Source organism: Nipponia nippon, unplaced genomic scaffold (assembly GCF_047370975.1).
Source record: "Nipponia nippon isolate SJK-2023a ecotype South Korea unplaced genomic scaffold, ASM4737097v1 scaffold_6, whole genome shotgun sequence".
In the NCBI taxonomy this organism is placed as follows: Eukaryota; Metazoa; Chordata; class Aves; order Pelecaniformes; family Threskiornithidae; genus Nipponia; species Nipponia nippon.
Genome location: NW_028262380.1, coordinates 76,075,287 through 76,092,500, shown reverse-complemented (window position 1 = coordinate 76,092,500; position 17,214 = coordinate 76,075,287). Strand labels below are relative to the sequence as shown.

The 17,214-nt window shown below is 41.0% G+C and overlaps 1 protein-coding gene across 2 annotated transcripts in view; it reads right to left on the bottom strand.

The window, feature by feature from the left end:
* Positions 1 to 12,698: 12,698 nt before the first annotated feature.
* Positions 12,699 to 17,214, bottom strand: part of ANKRD50 (ankyrin repeat domain 50) — a 43,480-nt gene continuing 38,964 nt past the window's right edge. For both annotated transcript variants that reach the window (XM_087737504.1, XM_087737503.1), the window contains exon 5: positions 12,699 to 15,708. The gene's annotated coding sequence lies outside the window, so the exon portion shown is untranslated. The remainder of the gene's footprint in view (positions 15,709 to 17,214) is intronic.

Sequence of the window (17,214 nt, the reverse complement as noted above, 5' to 3'; positions counted from 1 at the left end):
GCAATAGGCCTAGTTTTATGGTGAAGAAAAAAGCATCGTTCTCATTAACACTCATTGTATCTGCCACCTCCTGAATGGAGCCAGTAATTGCCCAGGAGTCTGTATAATTAGCTTCAACACTTTTTTTAATAAAACAAGGACTCAGAAGCAGAAGGATGTGAATTATCATCTTCTGTAGGTCTTAGGCACACAAGGAGCCTCTAAATACCTTACACCAGAAAGAGGAGCATGTTTGCGTCCTTAACTAAAATGACCATAATAAAGAATAATGTCGTTAGCAACCAGGTTTGCATGGGTAGTGACATTTGTGTCTCTCTTGATCAAAAAGCTGGTGGCGAGCAATCCAGAAACACCAGCAGGGAAGAAGACGCGTGCCTTATCATTTCTGGGGAGGCAGCAGAGCAAATCCCCGTCCCGCAGCTGGGGTTACGGAGCGTGGCAGGCAGGTTTTCATCCACAGAGCATAGGGAGGACAGAAGGACAACCTCCCCTGCCAGAGAGAGAATGTGGAGCTGCTGCTTCCCTTGGTGTTGCGGTGCTGATGGGTGCCAGCTGCACTCATGCTGATCCCTCTGTTTTCAGCCCGTTCCTCTGGTTGTTTTTTTCATTTTTGGCCATAAGTCTGAAGAGATTGAAACCAACAGTTCCTGTCTATGAGGAAGAGGGCCCCAGCTACAAAGGCAAAAGGGGATTAACAAGAGAGAAAGAGGAAGCATTCCCTGTATCCTTCTTATTGCAGCTGTGCTGTGTGCAGAAAATAATTTTTAATCCATCTAGAGAGACCGCCAAGAAGCATAACCGTCTAGCTGAGACTCAGATGCCTTTGCCTGCAGCGCTAGATGCATTTTTAAGGACTCTCATCCACACACAGATCTGGTGTGACTCTGTTTAACTTGTGAAATCTGATCACAGCGTAAGGTGATATGACTTAAGGCAGAGTCCTGGCTCTAAGTTAAGAGAGAAAAGTGATTGTAGTGCAGTAAATAACAGCACCAGAAGCTCTGTTCAACATAACTTTCAGTCAGATTAAAGCTACCTTAGATTCCAAATTTGTATGATCTTCTACCAGTTACATTAACTGTTTGGAAGCTGGTATTGATGGAGTCTTTAGGACAAAAGAATGTAACTCCTGAATCATGCATACTGAGACCATACACCAATTACTCGAGCTCCTTCTGCAGTTAGCTCCAAACAGATTACCATGATTGTAAGAATGGATAATTATGCTTATTTTAGAGGAACAAAGACATTATTTTGCATTATTATAAATCAAGTCAGCAGAGTTCACTGGAACACTTTCCTAGAAATAGAGATTACCTTTCTTTTCCTCACTACTGATTTTAAACGGTGGTTCTAATCATGCATCAACCTAAAGTTAACTTCAATGAACCTAGTCTAGGCGTACAGCAGTGTAAAGGAAATTTGGTTATACTTCAGGATTATAACACTGATGAGTTTTCTTGGCAATCCGAGATGATCTCCCCATGTACCTTTGTCCTCGGACAAGGCATCAGCCATGATACTCTCTGCCCGCTGGACATGCCAGGATCCAGGCTTACATATTTTTATGGCCATGGATCTAACTCCCCTCAGTTTGCCCAAGGAGGATAGGAAATGCTCAAGAAAATATGAACTAACATATTCTGGAAAAGTACACACGCTTCCGTTTGCTTATGCTGAGCAGAAGCTCTGAAACTTTATAAATGAGCAGATAAGATGCCCATGCTCATATTTTATATCTATAGGGTCCTTGGAATGATTAAATCAAGAGAGAAATACGCAAGAGGAGGAAATGAGTTTCCTCCCCGACGCTCTTTGGTCCTGTCTCACTTGCTTCTGAAACCTCCTTCCCATAAAGCCAGATCATATCTGTGCCTCTTTACTTCTCTGTAGTGGACGCCAGCCAGAGGAAAGTCAGAGAGCGGAGCAATGAGAGACTGGAATACGCTTGTTCCTACTTCCGAGTGATTTGGACAGAAAAGCAAGCTAAAAGGAGGCAAAAACCTACACCGTGGAAAACCTGGCCCACTGTAGATTTAGGAAGTCCATATGGCAAAAAGATATGAAAATTAAAGCTGGGTGCCGATTAAACTTTTGGTCTTTGAAGACTTTGGGATCAACATCCGAAAGCTACCCTGACCCAGAAATCTAAAGAGGAGGAAACTGCATCGGATCAGATAAAAACTTCTGACTGCTCATCTTAAGCTCTAGATTTTTATGCCTGTCTTTTACTTTCGTTTTTACTGCAAGTTTTACTTAAAAAAATTGAAGTAACAAAATTACACAAGAAAATGCTTCCATGATTTCAAACTTTGCAGAAAATTAAAATAGGAGATCTCTCTGAATCCGTGCTTTCCGCTGAACAGTTGCAATTTAGATCAATTGCCACTTGCAAGAGAATCATGTAAACAAACCAGATCTTCCCTGGATTTTCCAGGAACCCCAGTGTTTTCAGCAACAAAACCTGTCTGAGATATGCAGCTTTCCAAGACTTTCTGACTGTACTTGAATCAAAATAGAATTTGAGGAACTAATCAGTTTTACCCAGAGGCATCTTTTTAATTGTCAGCGTAACACTCTGTTACCTTAACGTAGTCTGTTGCTAGTCACATTACTGTAAAATAGACTGGGAGGACAAATGACACTCATCTTTTCTGGTCCCAAATGCCTCCTCAGAGCAGTTAAAGAAGTTTTTTCTAGTTTGGAGGTAAAGATAGAGTGAAAAAAGCTTCGCAGAGCTTTGCAGTGAGGTTGGTACTGCATTTTGCAGCCAGCGCTGCAGAAGCCAGGATGGACTCGTACTGCGGAGCGTGCCAGTGACTGCACTGGGTGCTCGCAGAGCTAATGGGGAACATGTTCAGAAACGAGCTTGCACCACAACAAAGAAATTAATCACAATTTGTTGGCATGAGTCTGAAAACAATTTCTCTGGGTCTATATTGACTGCAGTTATATTTGGCTTTGAGTCTCATCAGCATTTATAGTTCTCAAAATACTGTAATATAAACATTATTTCATTGGGCCAAACTTCCATTAGGTTTAAGGTCCATGAAAAGAGAACATATTTATCTTTGAAACAGAATCTAGATTAAAGCAGCAGCAATTTGCCAGAGCAGTCTCCGATGCCATATGGTTAAGAAAGCCTGCAAAGGCAGTGGAGCAAAACCAGCGTGAAAATGGGATGGGATGAAGACTCGTGGGTTCGCTCTGTAATCATGCCTTGGGATTGGGATACACCACAAATTTAGCACAGCGCCACAGCTGGGACTAACTAATGATTACAGTCTGAACATATTTAATCTCTTAGACACAAGCATCTTTTCTTCTTAAACCCAGCTTGAGTACAGGATGGGCCAAATAGCATGAAAGGGTAGCAGTGAGAGAGCCTGCAATCAGTTTTTCATCTGTCCCTTAGGATGAAAGAGGAATATGTGAGTCATTTTCTTGTACAATGGAGAAGCCTGAATCCCACTGCATCTGGTTAATACCAAGGACTGTCCAAACAGTATTCCATTGTAATTTGTCACAGACTAAAATGCGATCGTAAATGTTTCTCGGAGTATTTTTTTATGGGGTTTGAACTCAGCACTGTGCTCACTGTGCTTTCAGTGGAATTTCAGTTACAGAACTCCAATACCAATGCCTAGTAATAAAGCAATTTCACCAATAAGTGATAAATGATTGTCATTATTTCTGCACCAATATATTGAACAACAGAATACTGAAGCACAGTGACAAAGCTGTCCACGTGGGCTCGAGTTTATCATTTTTTGTGTCTTTTCAGACTCATGTTTTGAGTCTTTTTACACTAATGTTTCATAAGCTGCTATTGCAGCAATAAAAACAAAGCTAGGGAAAACATTCAGGAGTTACGCCTGCATTTTTACAAACGATATTGCATCGTTCTTTCTGATATGCATGTAGTCCGGTGGGAGAAAAGGGGCTTGGGTTTTGCTTCTTTTCTTTTTTTTTTTTTTTTTAACCCAATATGGAGATTTTTGCTGTGTGAAGTAGCTTTCCTTTTTAGTCAGCCTGTTCCACATTCGTAAAGATCCTTCACCTCCTGCCAGCCGATGACCGGTTGATGTGGTAACAGTTACCTAAGCAATATTCAATCATTCTCCGTTTGGACTGCTTTAAAGTAAACTGATTCTCACTTTACAGTAAACTTGAGTCCGAAGAGATATTTGGGGATTAAAGTGGTGTGTAAAACGAGCAGATACGTTGTTCTGGTTTCTCCTAAACAACCTAATGATAGAGGGGAAGTTCTGCCAAGAAGCTGGTAACTACCTACCTCGAAAAGAAAGTGGAGACAGGCACCATGCTAATCATAGTACACACCACCCGCTGGAGGCTAATTTTACTTGTGAATGACAAAAACGTGGGTGAAACTGAGACAAAAAAAGCCAGTGCAAAGCCTAGGTGAGATGGAGGCAGCTGGTCTTCACTCTACATCAGGCCACCAGGGTCTGAAGGGGGCTCATCAGTGATGGGGTCGCTCCGGACGCCCCGTGCTGCTCCACCACTTCGAGATCAGTTCAGCCAGGGCTCACTGCTTAAACTTGGTCACATAAACCGGGCTGGCAGGCAGGGACCTGGCACAGATGTGACAGGGCACGTTGGCCCAGGCAAGAAGCCACACCAACAGGTCTCCATCGTTTCAAAGGCCAGCTTGGGAGCATCACCTGGCAGTGCCTCCATCCAACGGCAGGCAGGTTCTTTCTCCATTTTCAGGACAGGGAGTGCAAGGCAGCAGCGTATAGAGAAACACCTGAGGTCCCACAGGCTTGGTAGCTCTGGCCGGTGCTGGCACCACGCTGCTGCCTCCCTACCTGCTCCGCAGCACTTGTGGGAGCTTCTTGGCTCTGGCACAGAGACCCACAGAAGCCATCCAGGCAAGGCAGCTCAAAGGCACCCAAATGCCTTTGCATGGCGGCGATGCTGAGCTGAAGCAGAGAGGCCCTGGGGACGGGCTGAGACACGTGGGGTCTGTCTGCTTGGTCCTCTCTCTGAGGTTGTTGTGTGAATTCGGGAGCAGCCCTGGCCTCAGCTGCCTCCTCCTGCCTGCTTGGTGCCTGCATTAATTTGCCCCGTAGGAGCCAGCACAGGTCAGGAAAAGCCAGTGCTGCCTTGGGGCTAATAAACTTGCTGGCCTATATGTGGATGCTTGCACGCTGCATTCCCGCGCACATCCTGCAGTATTAATGTTTGAGGGAGCGTATCTGGAGAGTCTCAGTCTTTTATTAATTTTAGCTAACAGAACGAACTGTGTCATAAGCCGGCTGCATTTTGTATTTAGAAAGAGACTCAAGCTCTTTGGACAGCCCTGAACGACGAAACTTATTCTCAGAGAGCCCACCCTCCCCGCAAGCTGCCGTACGGGAGGTGGGCTGGGAGTTACTTGCAGACAGACTGCCTATCTGAAGGCTGCTTTGCTCTGGCAGCTGCCGGCACTGGATGCAGCGACCACGCTGCAGTCCCAGCCGTGCCGCAAACAACAAGCTATTGCTGGTCTTAATTGCACAACAGATGTAGGCAAACATCCCCCAAACAGAAGAAACGCACTTAAATAGCCTTATGTAAAGTCAAACTAATGAATGCATGGATTAAAGTCCACATCCTAAGGGAGCGGTCACCATGAGCTAGCATGCTTTCTACCTTAATGCTACGGCAGCACCCTGATATCCAAACAATGTCCTCAGACCAGCCGTTCCCGAACAGGGGACAGTCCAGCCTACATTAGTAGCAAGGTGTATGCTCATCCTGTCGCTAACTTGGTCTTCAGCTCAGACCTTTCTTCTGTCAGTCTCAGCAATCTCTTGGATAGATGAGCACTTCTCTCTTCTCACAAGGTAAAACTCCCTTATCTCACATCTTGTGCTATATCCATCCTGAGTCAATGCTCAAGGGAAATTTTTCTAGGACGGCTCTTGCTATGCCACCTTTCTTTGAACTGGCATCCCCTCTGCCATGTTAAATATAAGCCGCTTGTGTTTGTTTTTGAAGGCTTTGATTCCCACTCTCATCTCTCATTTGTTATTAGAAGGTCAGCTCTCACTCTGGCCAGCCTGCGCTGCCCGCCATGGAGCTGGACATCCAAACAAGACACTCTGCACTTCCTCCTGGACTACCTGGGACAGTAATAAATATCCACATAAAGACCAAGCCTCTCTCTCCGACATCCATTCTTAATCTTTTATACCTTGAAACATTCAAAATTCGATAAAAGTTCTGCTGTTACGAAAAAAAATTAAATACCATTATCAATTCTGCTGCCTTGCCGTTTCCTTGTCTAGGAGCTGCCTACGTGTTGCCTGAGGTTGGTACGTACTGCTGCAGTGAGACAGCGTGTTGTTCTGTTTGTGCAGCTCCACGCTCAGCAGCACTTCACCCCCTAATTAGGATACCTAAATGAAGAACAGAACAGGTTTAATTGAGACTGCCGTTTTGCCATGTGAGGAATAGTGCCCACAGCCTAGTGGTCCTGCTGGAGTGGGAAAGCTGGAGGAACCAAGGAATACTTTGACCATGGTGCTACCTAAGTTGTGTACACTTGTTTTATTTCTAAAGGAGTAGATTAGGAGTGTGGGAAACATCAAGTCTAAACCAGCTTGACACTACATGGAAACTTCTAGTCATTGTTCACGTGATCTATGAAAATCATAGGGTAAAACGAAAACAGATTGAAAAGACAGTCCGTCATTATTTCTGCAGAGTAAGAGCTTGATCCTGGGAATACAGCTTGGCAAACCAGGAGCTTAGGAAATACAGGAGGGAGTAAATCTACTAGATTAATTTTCCTTTTCACCCCGTTACTATCGTGCTGCATGGCGGTACTGACGAGAAGTGCGACGGTAATACTCTCTTGCACCTGTGTTCCCCTTTGTGCACACCTTTAATTTTGAAAACCCTCATTTTTGAGAGTATGCATTCAGTATTACTGCCATCTGATGGCTTTGACTAATAGTTGAAGTGACGGTGAATCAATATTCAAGTTTGTTCATGTTGTTAACTGGTAATAAGGAAGCAATAACTCTGATGTTTTCACTCTTGGGATTGTCTTGTCTCTATGCAAAAAGAGTGACTAGCTTCCCTACAAGGATCTGGGGTAGTGCAATGTTTTTTCTTGCTTGTTGCAAAACGGTTTTTTAGCAGATGTGAGGAAGTTCTTTTGTCTGAAGTAATATCTTTACTTTCTGCATTGTATAATGTTAATATCAAATGCTCCACATTTATTCCATACCAAACAAGATTTTTTTTGACATACAGAGCTCTGGTACAAATCTACTTAGGGATTAAAACTTGTGTTTGGTAGCTGATTGCTCAGTGGTCTTCCCCTTAAAGAACAAATATTAAATACTTTGTAAAAATTACAATGGGCTTTTTCCATCTCAGCCACTTGTTCCTGGCTGATTTGGTTAACGTTGACCAGCATATAAAATACTAAAGACAAAGACACTGTCTCTGGGCTTGGAAATCCTTGAACCACAAACTGCTGGAGAGCATTCAGAGGAAAAATTATTAAAAGTTTACTCTGTTCTTATACTCTTCTCTTCACATCTGATATTGGTCATTGCTGATGACAGATTGCTGGGCTGGATGAATTTTTGATATGTCCTGAAATGGTTATTCTTAAATTCATCATCCCATCTTGGCAAAGGGGAAAGACTTGCCTTTATAAAAGCAGGCTTCATGTAAACAAACCAGTAGTGTGAGCCAAAAAGCACTGTAGTATCAATTTAGGCGCAGATTCTGCTACCTTTCCTTCAAGTGAAGGGAACCGCACAACTGCTCAAGGAGGAAGTCTCTACCCCATGTAAATAAGAATATCCCTGAGTAATTTTGTTCATTTATTTCACATGTTAAAGAAGTAATTAGCAAAGTCATTTCAAAACCAACTTCATCCAGTCCTCTTGTGGGAAATCTCAACAGAAGACAAACAAACTGAATTAACTACGGTGTTACCAGGGCAAACACCGCAACAGAGCCAGAGCAAAGGCACTTCTGCCTCGTCCCTGGTCTGCAGCGAACACCTCCTGTGGACAAATGAGGACTCTTGCTCTGAATTATGCACCCACTAACAATCTCAAGGTTTGTTCTAGTAAGAAATTTTTTTAGATGTGGAAATGAGTGAACAGCATTTTGAAGGCTTCTAAGATGACACGAACCTGCCCCCCCTCCCGCAACCAAATCTTGTACGTCAACAGTTCTGGTGCTTTTTACTCCTGCCTTTCAGAGAAGCGTAACTGGAAAGACATGTAGACAGCTTGGTCTAATCCAGCTTCTGAAAAATTTCTATGCTTTGAGAAGATCTTGTCTCTCAATACCATGAATACCATCAAATGACAGCCTTCAGAAACAGACACCCCCATTAATTTGTCAAAAGACTGACAGCTAGCCAAGGCATGAGGCAGACATTAAACGTTACCAGAGATAGAAACAATCACGTTGCTTTACGTTCCATTCAATTCAGAGTACTACATCAGGAGAAAACTGGCACCAGAACATAAAGGCTGCAATTCATGCTTAATATTGCTTCTCAAAAAGTTTGAAAAACTCTGGGGTCTTTCCATATCTGTTAATCAGGTTCCTGGATAAGCCTAGGTTGTTTTTTTTTCTTCCAAAAGGGGCTTTTGAAAGTAGCAAAAATGAGCGTGACTACACACAGAGCTTAGCGAGCTCTCCCACGTGTCACGCTAGTCAGGCACAGGCCAGATGCGGCGAGGCGGCCCTCTGCCCAGCCTAGCACAAACCTGCCAGCCGAGAGCCTCCGCATCGCAGCCGACTCATCTCCACCACAGCTCAAACGGCCGGCCAGAGCGCTCGAGCTGGCAGCACCCAGCGGTGTGGATAGCCTCCAGCCAGTTACACTGCAAATGCAGAAAAAGCAACTAAAAAAAGGCAGGAGATGAGTCAATGCCAGGCAACAGGTTATTCAAGGTGGCAGAATTGTCTAGTGGTGGAAGAGACCCAGGGACTCTTCCTGACTTTGTTTTTGGCCTAAGTGACTGACAAGGCAAACATTTCTTTATCTCAATATTCCTCTTGTCTTCTCTGTAAAGTGTCTTGGTATTTACTGGTAAAAAGTAACACCGTCTAGAAGAACGATATGGAAAAACAGCAATGAAATTATTACATTATTATTATTAAAGCAATCTGGAGCACTGTAGCATTGCATTTTGTCCAGATATACTACTGAATAAGACTGGATTGTTTTGTACCTTGGGAAATACAATGGTAAGCTGAATAGCCAGGATAATGGAAGAAGACAGAATAAATCATAATAAAGGTCCATTCTGTCTTTGTCATCTATGAACAAAGCTTTGAATTTTAAAGAGTCTCCCTATGCGGTTGCTTAATGTTCGCCAAGACACAGCAAGTCCAAAACAGCTGTGCTCACAGCCTTAACTCATAACGGAGAGAAAAAATTTTATTACTTACCTGAATTAAAAAAAAAAAAAAAAACAACTCTCTCCTCTAGGAGATGCGGACTGAAAACAAGTTACATCAAAGAAGTTAAAGGGGACCCCCTGCTTTCCCAACAGCTTATTCTCTTTTGTCCCTAAACTCTTTTCTCTGGAATCTTGGTATTTGCACAGTATCAAGTTCACCGAGACATCTGTAATGTCATCGGGAACCGGGAGGTTCCTTTGCTGACAAGCTCCTTTAATAAAGACACCAAGCGTCTTGCAAAGGATTCTTTAAAAACTTCCTGCCCTCTCTGGCAGTTCCAGATAAAACAGACTGCCTTTCTCGATACAGATCTGGCAATGTACATTATCATCGCCATTCTAGCAGTAAAAAAAAAAAGTAACGTCTTTAACATGGTCAAATGAAATATTATGAATATCCCCTTAACTTACCCTGATTTGGCCTGTCCATTATACCCCTCGCCTGCTAATTTGACCAACACTTTTCTGTATACTTTCTTCTCTTTTGGGAATACTAGCTTCGCATGCAGAAAAAAAATGTATCGGCCTCTACACAGGTGCTGTTCCCCAGCAGGAAGAGTTTATGATTTGTCCTAGGTCTGTAATGAACAAAACTTAATTAGAAATACAACCATATCTTTAAATCAAATCATAATCCAACTACCAGACTTTGACTGGAGAAATTGCAATAGGTGCCCGGGACAGCTTTCAGACTTTGTGTTTTTATTTGCTTCCAAACCAACTTGGGAATCAAAAATTTCTAGCCTTAAACTCATTAACTTATTTAGCTGAAACTTTAGAGTTGTGGTTTTCAGGCTTTTTGATTTGCAAATGCCTGATGCCCCCTTATGAATTCAAGTCGTCTGATAATAGGTTTGCTTTTTTTTTTTTGTTACCTTTTTATGAAGCCCTTAAAATTCATTCATGAATCATGATGGCTTTGCAGACCATAGCTGGAAAACCACTGTTTAAGGGGCAGCGGCTTGCCCACGTTTTACGAGTCAGACTTCTCATCTTAACTCTGCGAACTATCATAATTTAAAAAACAAAATAATAATAAAAAACTTTAGGAATAGTAAACAGACTGGTATGAGGGTTTCTGGAACCTGGCCTATTTAACCCAGGCCAACAGCAACTAAAACAGAAGAACCTCTGTAGCAGACTAACGTGCAATAAGAACAATTCTGAACAGTTACAGACTTGGAAGCTTAAGATTTTAGTCCCCCCAAACAGGCTAGTCAACCACACTGCATACTGCTTCTTCATAAAACCATTTTCTTCAAAGAGGTTCTCACAAAGAATTTATTTTTCTCCCCAGAAACAGCAGATCGTGTTCTGAATAAACACAGTCCTTCAGCAAAGATCGACTCTTACTTGAAATACACATCTACCTGATACACCCAGTGGCACTGGGTCGCCTGCCCTCTGCCTGGAGATCCAACGCCCTTCTGCCAGTGGGCTCTCAGTGATTCAGACTTCAAGCTGGAAACTGGGCTTCAACTGAAAGAACCGTTAAACCAGAGATAACTGCTTCAAACCTTCCAGATTCGAAGAAACGGCAATTATTTTTCTGATTAGTTCTATCTGGCATAGCTGTTCCCTGCATTATCCTCCCCTGTTTTTTCAAGGATATACAACAGCAATGGCTGAAAACTGCTGTAGCTCTGGCAGTCCCCCACGCAAATGCTGGAGCAAGCCCCGAAAGGCAACTACAGAATAGACTAGGGAGTCCACGATGAACTAATGAGGCACAGATGAAAAAAGGTCCCAAACCACAAAATCCTTTACTGTGTTCTTAATCCATCAGAAACAGTTACAGGACGCAAACTAAATTCCTGAAGAAGCAAGGTTTTATCACAGGAGTCTGTTATAAATTATTTTTCTCTAGCTTAAAATCTACCTGTAATTGTAGTTCTGATCTAATACAAACTTGTAAGAATAGAAGTGAGAACAGTAGGTCTTTCTGGGACACCAGCAAATTAGATTTTCATTCCAAAGGTCAATTTGTTTATATTACCTACATATAAATTCAGAGACTTCTTTAATAAAATGATTTGCCAAGTAGATTTCTCAGTCCCATACCCTATTTCTGTGACTCTTTGTAACATAAAATGATTAGGATTTAGATCAATGCCAAACTCTCATTGCTGTCTCTCAGAGGGCCTCCAACTGAAAAGCTTTAGTTCACTGTGCCAACTAGTCCCAGCTTTCTTTTGGAAAACACATGTAATACACAAGCCAAATTGTAAAGATCTCACAGAAGATGTGAAGCATTATTCAACGTGATTGTTTATATTCCCTAGAATAAGAGATTAAAAACAGGTGTTGAAAAATTTTATTTAAATATTATTACAGTGATTATCTGAAGAAAATGTGTGTCTCTGGAACGTAATATAACTTACTTAAAGATTAATTCAGTGAAAACGATTCTTTGCCTCAATGAAAAACAGCCACTGAACTAATGCACCTCATAAGTTCTTTATGCCTGAAATAACAAAGTAACAGAAGAGGGTCAATAATTATTGTCAGAAACCGCAGAAATATACAGAAACCAAGTCAACAGTTACCAACAATTCTGGTTGTCATTCTCCTAACCTTAGAAATCGGTCGACCCATAAGCACCAATAGCTGAAAGCAGTGTGAACCAGAATACATGGAGGTAAACCTGAACCATCATTTGCAGAAGGCATAGCCAAACTCTTCCTTCACACTCAACAACTCTCTGCAGAGAAATCACGACGGCTATGTAACCTAAAGCAGAATTGAGACAAGATCACAGTGGCAAATGGGATTATTGCAATGACTGGAAAACTTATCTTTCCTACTTTTTTTAATAACAAGTTCAAGAAAAGTAGCTGCCATCAGTAAGTGAGCTTTTGCTTAATCTGAAAATACTACAGAGAAACACTGATATAATTAACAAATACCATTTGAAGTGGTAAAGAACTTAGAGCAACTGAAATATTGAATTTATTGGCCCTCCTGGTATATACGGTATACAATGGTAGCTTTAAATACAAGAACACGTAGCGAATTTTCTCCTGCAAATGCTCAGGGTTGACTCAGATTAATGTGAAAAAGGTCAGTTGCATGACAAGCAGGGTCACAGGAATTAACGTTGGCGTCTGAGTTTTGCTAGCCCAGACTGCCTACTGGACACACATCACGTTTCATTAAGTATTACACAAATGTTAATCAAGTTTAATAACCTTTTTCTGAGATGTCCCAGGAAACGAGGTAGTAAAACTAAAACAGTTAGATGTCTGCTGAAAAGCAAATATATTTATTATGCACTTTCATATACACAGGGATTTTCGCTTAATATAATACAAGGAATAAAATAAAAATTTTACAATGTGAAATTCATTCAATGTACATTAAAGGCTATTTACAACCCACTCCAGGAAAAACAGTCTATCTGCAAACCAAGTTAACTGAGGAGTTCAGATGGGGAATATTAAGCATAACAGACATTTGCATAGCAGAGTAACTGATGAGGGAAAATACCTTTTTCTTTTTAAATAAATGGTAATGTTTTCAATACTGATCACAGAGAAGACAAAAATGCATCAATTGTGCCTCTGTATCTCTTAATGCATTTCTCTTTTGAAGAGTTTTTCCACATGCACACAGTATTGATATCCGTGTCCACAAAACAGTCTTTTCCCTTGTGCTCCCATCGAGAATTTTAGACGTCTTGTGGAGACGACCTTGGAAGGACCAGTGAAATGGGATGAAGAGAAACAGGATTCATGTTTTACTCAGGTTTTTTAGGTTGTGAGCACTGTTACATTGCCAGAAGAAACGGTGCTGAGTCATAGCAATGCAACTCCATTCACCTCCACTTGATTGTACAGATGTGAAAGAGCAGAGCAGAACGGAGCAAACAACAGGGAGAACAGTGACTTTTCTTTGCACGCAAAACCCTCACAAATGATGATATTAAAAATCACACGCAACAGCAATGTGGAATTACACAGACTTTCTGAGAAAGTAGATGTTTTAAAGCAATTCATGCTCTGTTCCAAAGTGATACTCAAAATCTGTAAGAATTGTCATTCTGAAAATATTTTCAATAGGTCTACTCTCTGCTGATTTGGATATGAGGTTTCCCCACCAACTGTTTCAAATGTAAGTATTATTCACACAAAAACCATCAGGCTATCTATAAGCTGTGGCCCCTTGTGAAACTGGCCACATTTTTACGTCCTCTGTCCACAAGGTGCAATTAATAACAACACAATAAAATTAAATAAATATAATCCCAATGACAGTCAAGGTCAGTAGAAAAATGTCGGCATTCAGGGATCCCTTTCTACAGAACAAAACATACATCTAATAACTAAGAAAAGTTGTATTCTTGCACAGTATTGCAAATGTACTGCACTTGAGGTTCGGAACAACTTTGCTGAGAACATTTTGGTACTCTCTGTTTACTGAGCCACTAACCCTCTTAAGGCCATTCTGCCAGACTCCTGTTATGTTTATTTTATAATTGTCCCACAGGGACAAGAAATTCAATACATGAAACATTCAGAATAATCAATATTGCCGTGTGTCAACTTTTAACATCTAGTTTTACTATATGCTGAATGCCTGACTATAAAAGATTCTTTTTACATTTAGTAACAAGCAAATAAGAATGCAGGTGCAAGATATTAAAAAAAATGTTCTGATGATTGTTAATCATAACAACAAGACGCGGAGCCCTTTAGTGCCTCAGAATATGCACTACATATACATCCAGGGGCCATTTATAGAAGTTTAAAGGATAGCCATACATCTAATTAATCCTCTATGAAAAATAACCTCAGCTTTCTATCATCTTATTTGTGGAATGATCAGAATTAGAGTATGAAAAAGATGAATCCTTAGCCTTTAGAAGAAATACTCACATACAAAAATAGGCTTATTTTCTAAAGAGCAAGGCTGTGTAACGGTGAATAGTAGAATATAGCTTGCATTTTTGGGAGAAAATAACCCATTTATTTTATCACTCACAGAGCTGTGCAAGTAAGATGTGCACATTCAAAGGAAAAAATTTGTACTGTTCGCTTTCACAACAATGGCCTTCATTTCGCTCTCTTTCATACAAGTAAAATTCTTCTGCTGTAAGAGTGGGGAACCAGCTTTCCATTATCTGTAGATGGACTACCCAGGCTGCTGATTAACCATGCTCCCGGTAGATACACTCACGCTGGCTCTACCTAATCCATCTGAAGCAGTAACCACATTCATACAAGTTTGTGCTTTAAAGAGTTATTGTCTCAGGACAGGACTAACTCAGTCATCTCTCTACTCCCCAGACAATGGTATTACTAACCATTTGCTTTTCCGTTGTACTCTCACAGTATATTCTCTCAGCTTCATTAACAAAGCGTCTGTATTTTCCACGGTTTGTTTTACTGACATTCTCAATACAGTCCTTTACCTTGGAAAAAAGAAAGAGCTGTTTCTAACATATAAAGACATACATGAAAGCAGGATCAGACCTTTTACTTTAGCACCTAAAACATACCCATATTCAGTTACCTCATTACTGTAACAATAACGGAGGCTATTTAAGATCAGGTGTCCGAGACCAAATTTGCCCATTGCTTCCAGTGGTCACAGTCTGCCATCCAGATATGGTGCTGTAGTACCAGATAGTGGATTTTGTCTCTTAAAAATCCCAAAGATACTGCAGGCGGTTGCAGTCCAACTCCTTTGCTACCACTGAACAGCTATTACACAGACAGAACACACAAGCACAGTATTTATAAAATACTGTTCCAAGACTTGTATTTCTGGAAAGAACTTTTTGAAGTACACAGGGAACTGACCATACATTACAACAATGCAAATGTGACAAACTGTTTGCTTATTTTCTTTAGCCACAAGAAAATAAATACAAAAAGCACTGCCTTTCCATACACAGTTCACTGTGGCACATGCACCTCTACCAGGTGTTCCAGAATAGGACATCAGAATTCCTTGTTCTTAGCATTTTCAGCTGTGGTCAGGGAAATACAGCATATATCTTTCTGCAATTAAAAAAAGTGCTCATTCTGTGTATTAAATACAAAGTACACAAAATAAATTTTTGAAGCACAGAGGGTTATACTGAGAAGGCAGCCTGAAAATGTAGGCACGTTACAGTAATTAAGGTAACTGTACTGTAGTAATCACATTCTTGAATTTCTAGGTGGACGAAACAAGCATTGTACGCTTTCCTCCCAGCCAGCTGATAAGTCATTCGGAGCAGAAGCGCTTCTGTTCATAGCATCATGGAATTGGCCTAGAAGTACAAAACAGAAACATTAAGTTTTGAAATACTCCGTAATACTAACAACGTTGTCAGAAAGAGAGCTGTATCATTTCTAACTAAAGTTAAAAGCACACAACAACATCCCGATGATGAAAAATATTTCCTGCCTAACTCAAATCCCATGATTGATTCCCTGTGCTCTCTACCATCCAAAGCAGCTACAAGGTCCCCACAGCAGGAACGTTTCCCGAATAAAGCTCGGAAGCGGCAGCCAGGGAAGAAAAGCCGTTCCTCAGGTGCTCCGGCAGAGTATTTCTGATGTGATTCTCCACAGGTGACTAATTTATTCACTGGTCAGGGAAATTACTGTTTTTGTGCTCGAGACTTGGCAAAAGAGGAGGTAAATTATAGCCTGCGCCAAGCAATTCATACTCCACACAAAATTGTTTTAAACTTCCATATTTAAAATGAAGCTATGAAAAATCGTTAGAGAAAAAGCAAAAGGAACCATTTAGTTATCCGTCACCTCATATGCTTAGCTACTTGCATAAACAAGTACTTCACAGAGAAAACCCCTGAATTTTCAGTAAAGCACTATTTGCTCCAGATAAAGCAAAGCCCAATTCGAGTTTCAAAATTACATGTGGAGTGTTCCAATTTTTGTACATGCTTTGTTTATATTTTAAAACGAACAAAGAAAAAATTCATCAAAACTAGTCTTTTGATGACAGGTCAGGTCAAATGAACACATTGTACGTCAGAACCATACAATTTATTTACAATAAAGTGTAACATGAAAGCAAGCACTGAACATCAGGCGCAGGTACAGAAGAGTTAGGAAATACAATTCTTAATTATACATTTTAATATGTTTTACGGAGGCAGGAAAAAAGTTACAAACAAATTTAAATCCTGTTTGGACATGATGTAGAACTGTGGGAATCTAAAGTCCTTTTGACTTTTAGGAAGATTTAGGGCCCATTCTCTCTCACCTGCTTATTCCTCTCTCTGCCTGCTCCTGTTGTCCTGCCCCTCCACTTTCGCTTGCCCGACAGCTCATCTGGCCCTTTGCTAATATTTGGATTTTACAAATGTGCAGGCTCTAGTATATAGCTTTTTGAAACACCGTATCATTTCAAATATTTTCATTTAACCAAAATGCCAACCCCAAGGAAACATCTTGGAGTCCTGCACAATATTCTAACGCTCTGCAATTCACGAGAGATCTCAGCTACATCCAGAGAGATGCGTTCCATTAAAGTGAAATCCATTTCCAGGACGTTTTGGGAAAAACCCTGTCTATGTGTTTGCAACAGCTGAAAACCTCCCATTTGTGGATTCTGCACCGCCTGCGATTGTCCTAGACGCCCGCAGTCTTTGCTGACTTGCAGCAGAACCCAGCCAGCTAGCAAGAACGTTCTTGTTCTAAGCAGCAGCGGTCTGATCTGTCAAAAATGCAGCATTTACACAAACAAAAAATATGTTTTCAAAAATAAGTAAATAAGCAATAAGGGACGTGCATACATTTCATAAAGA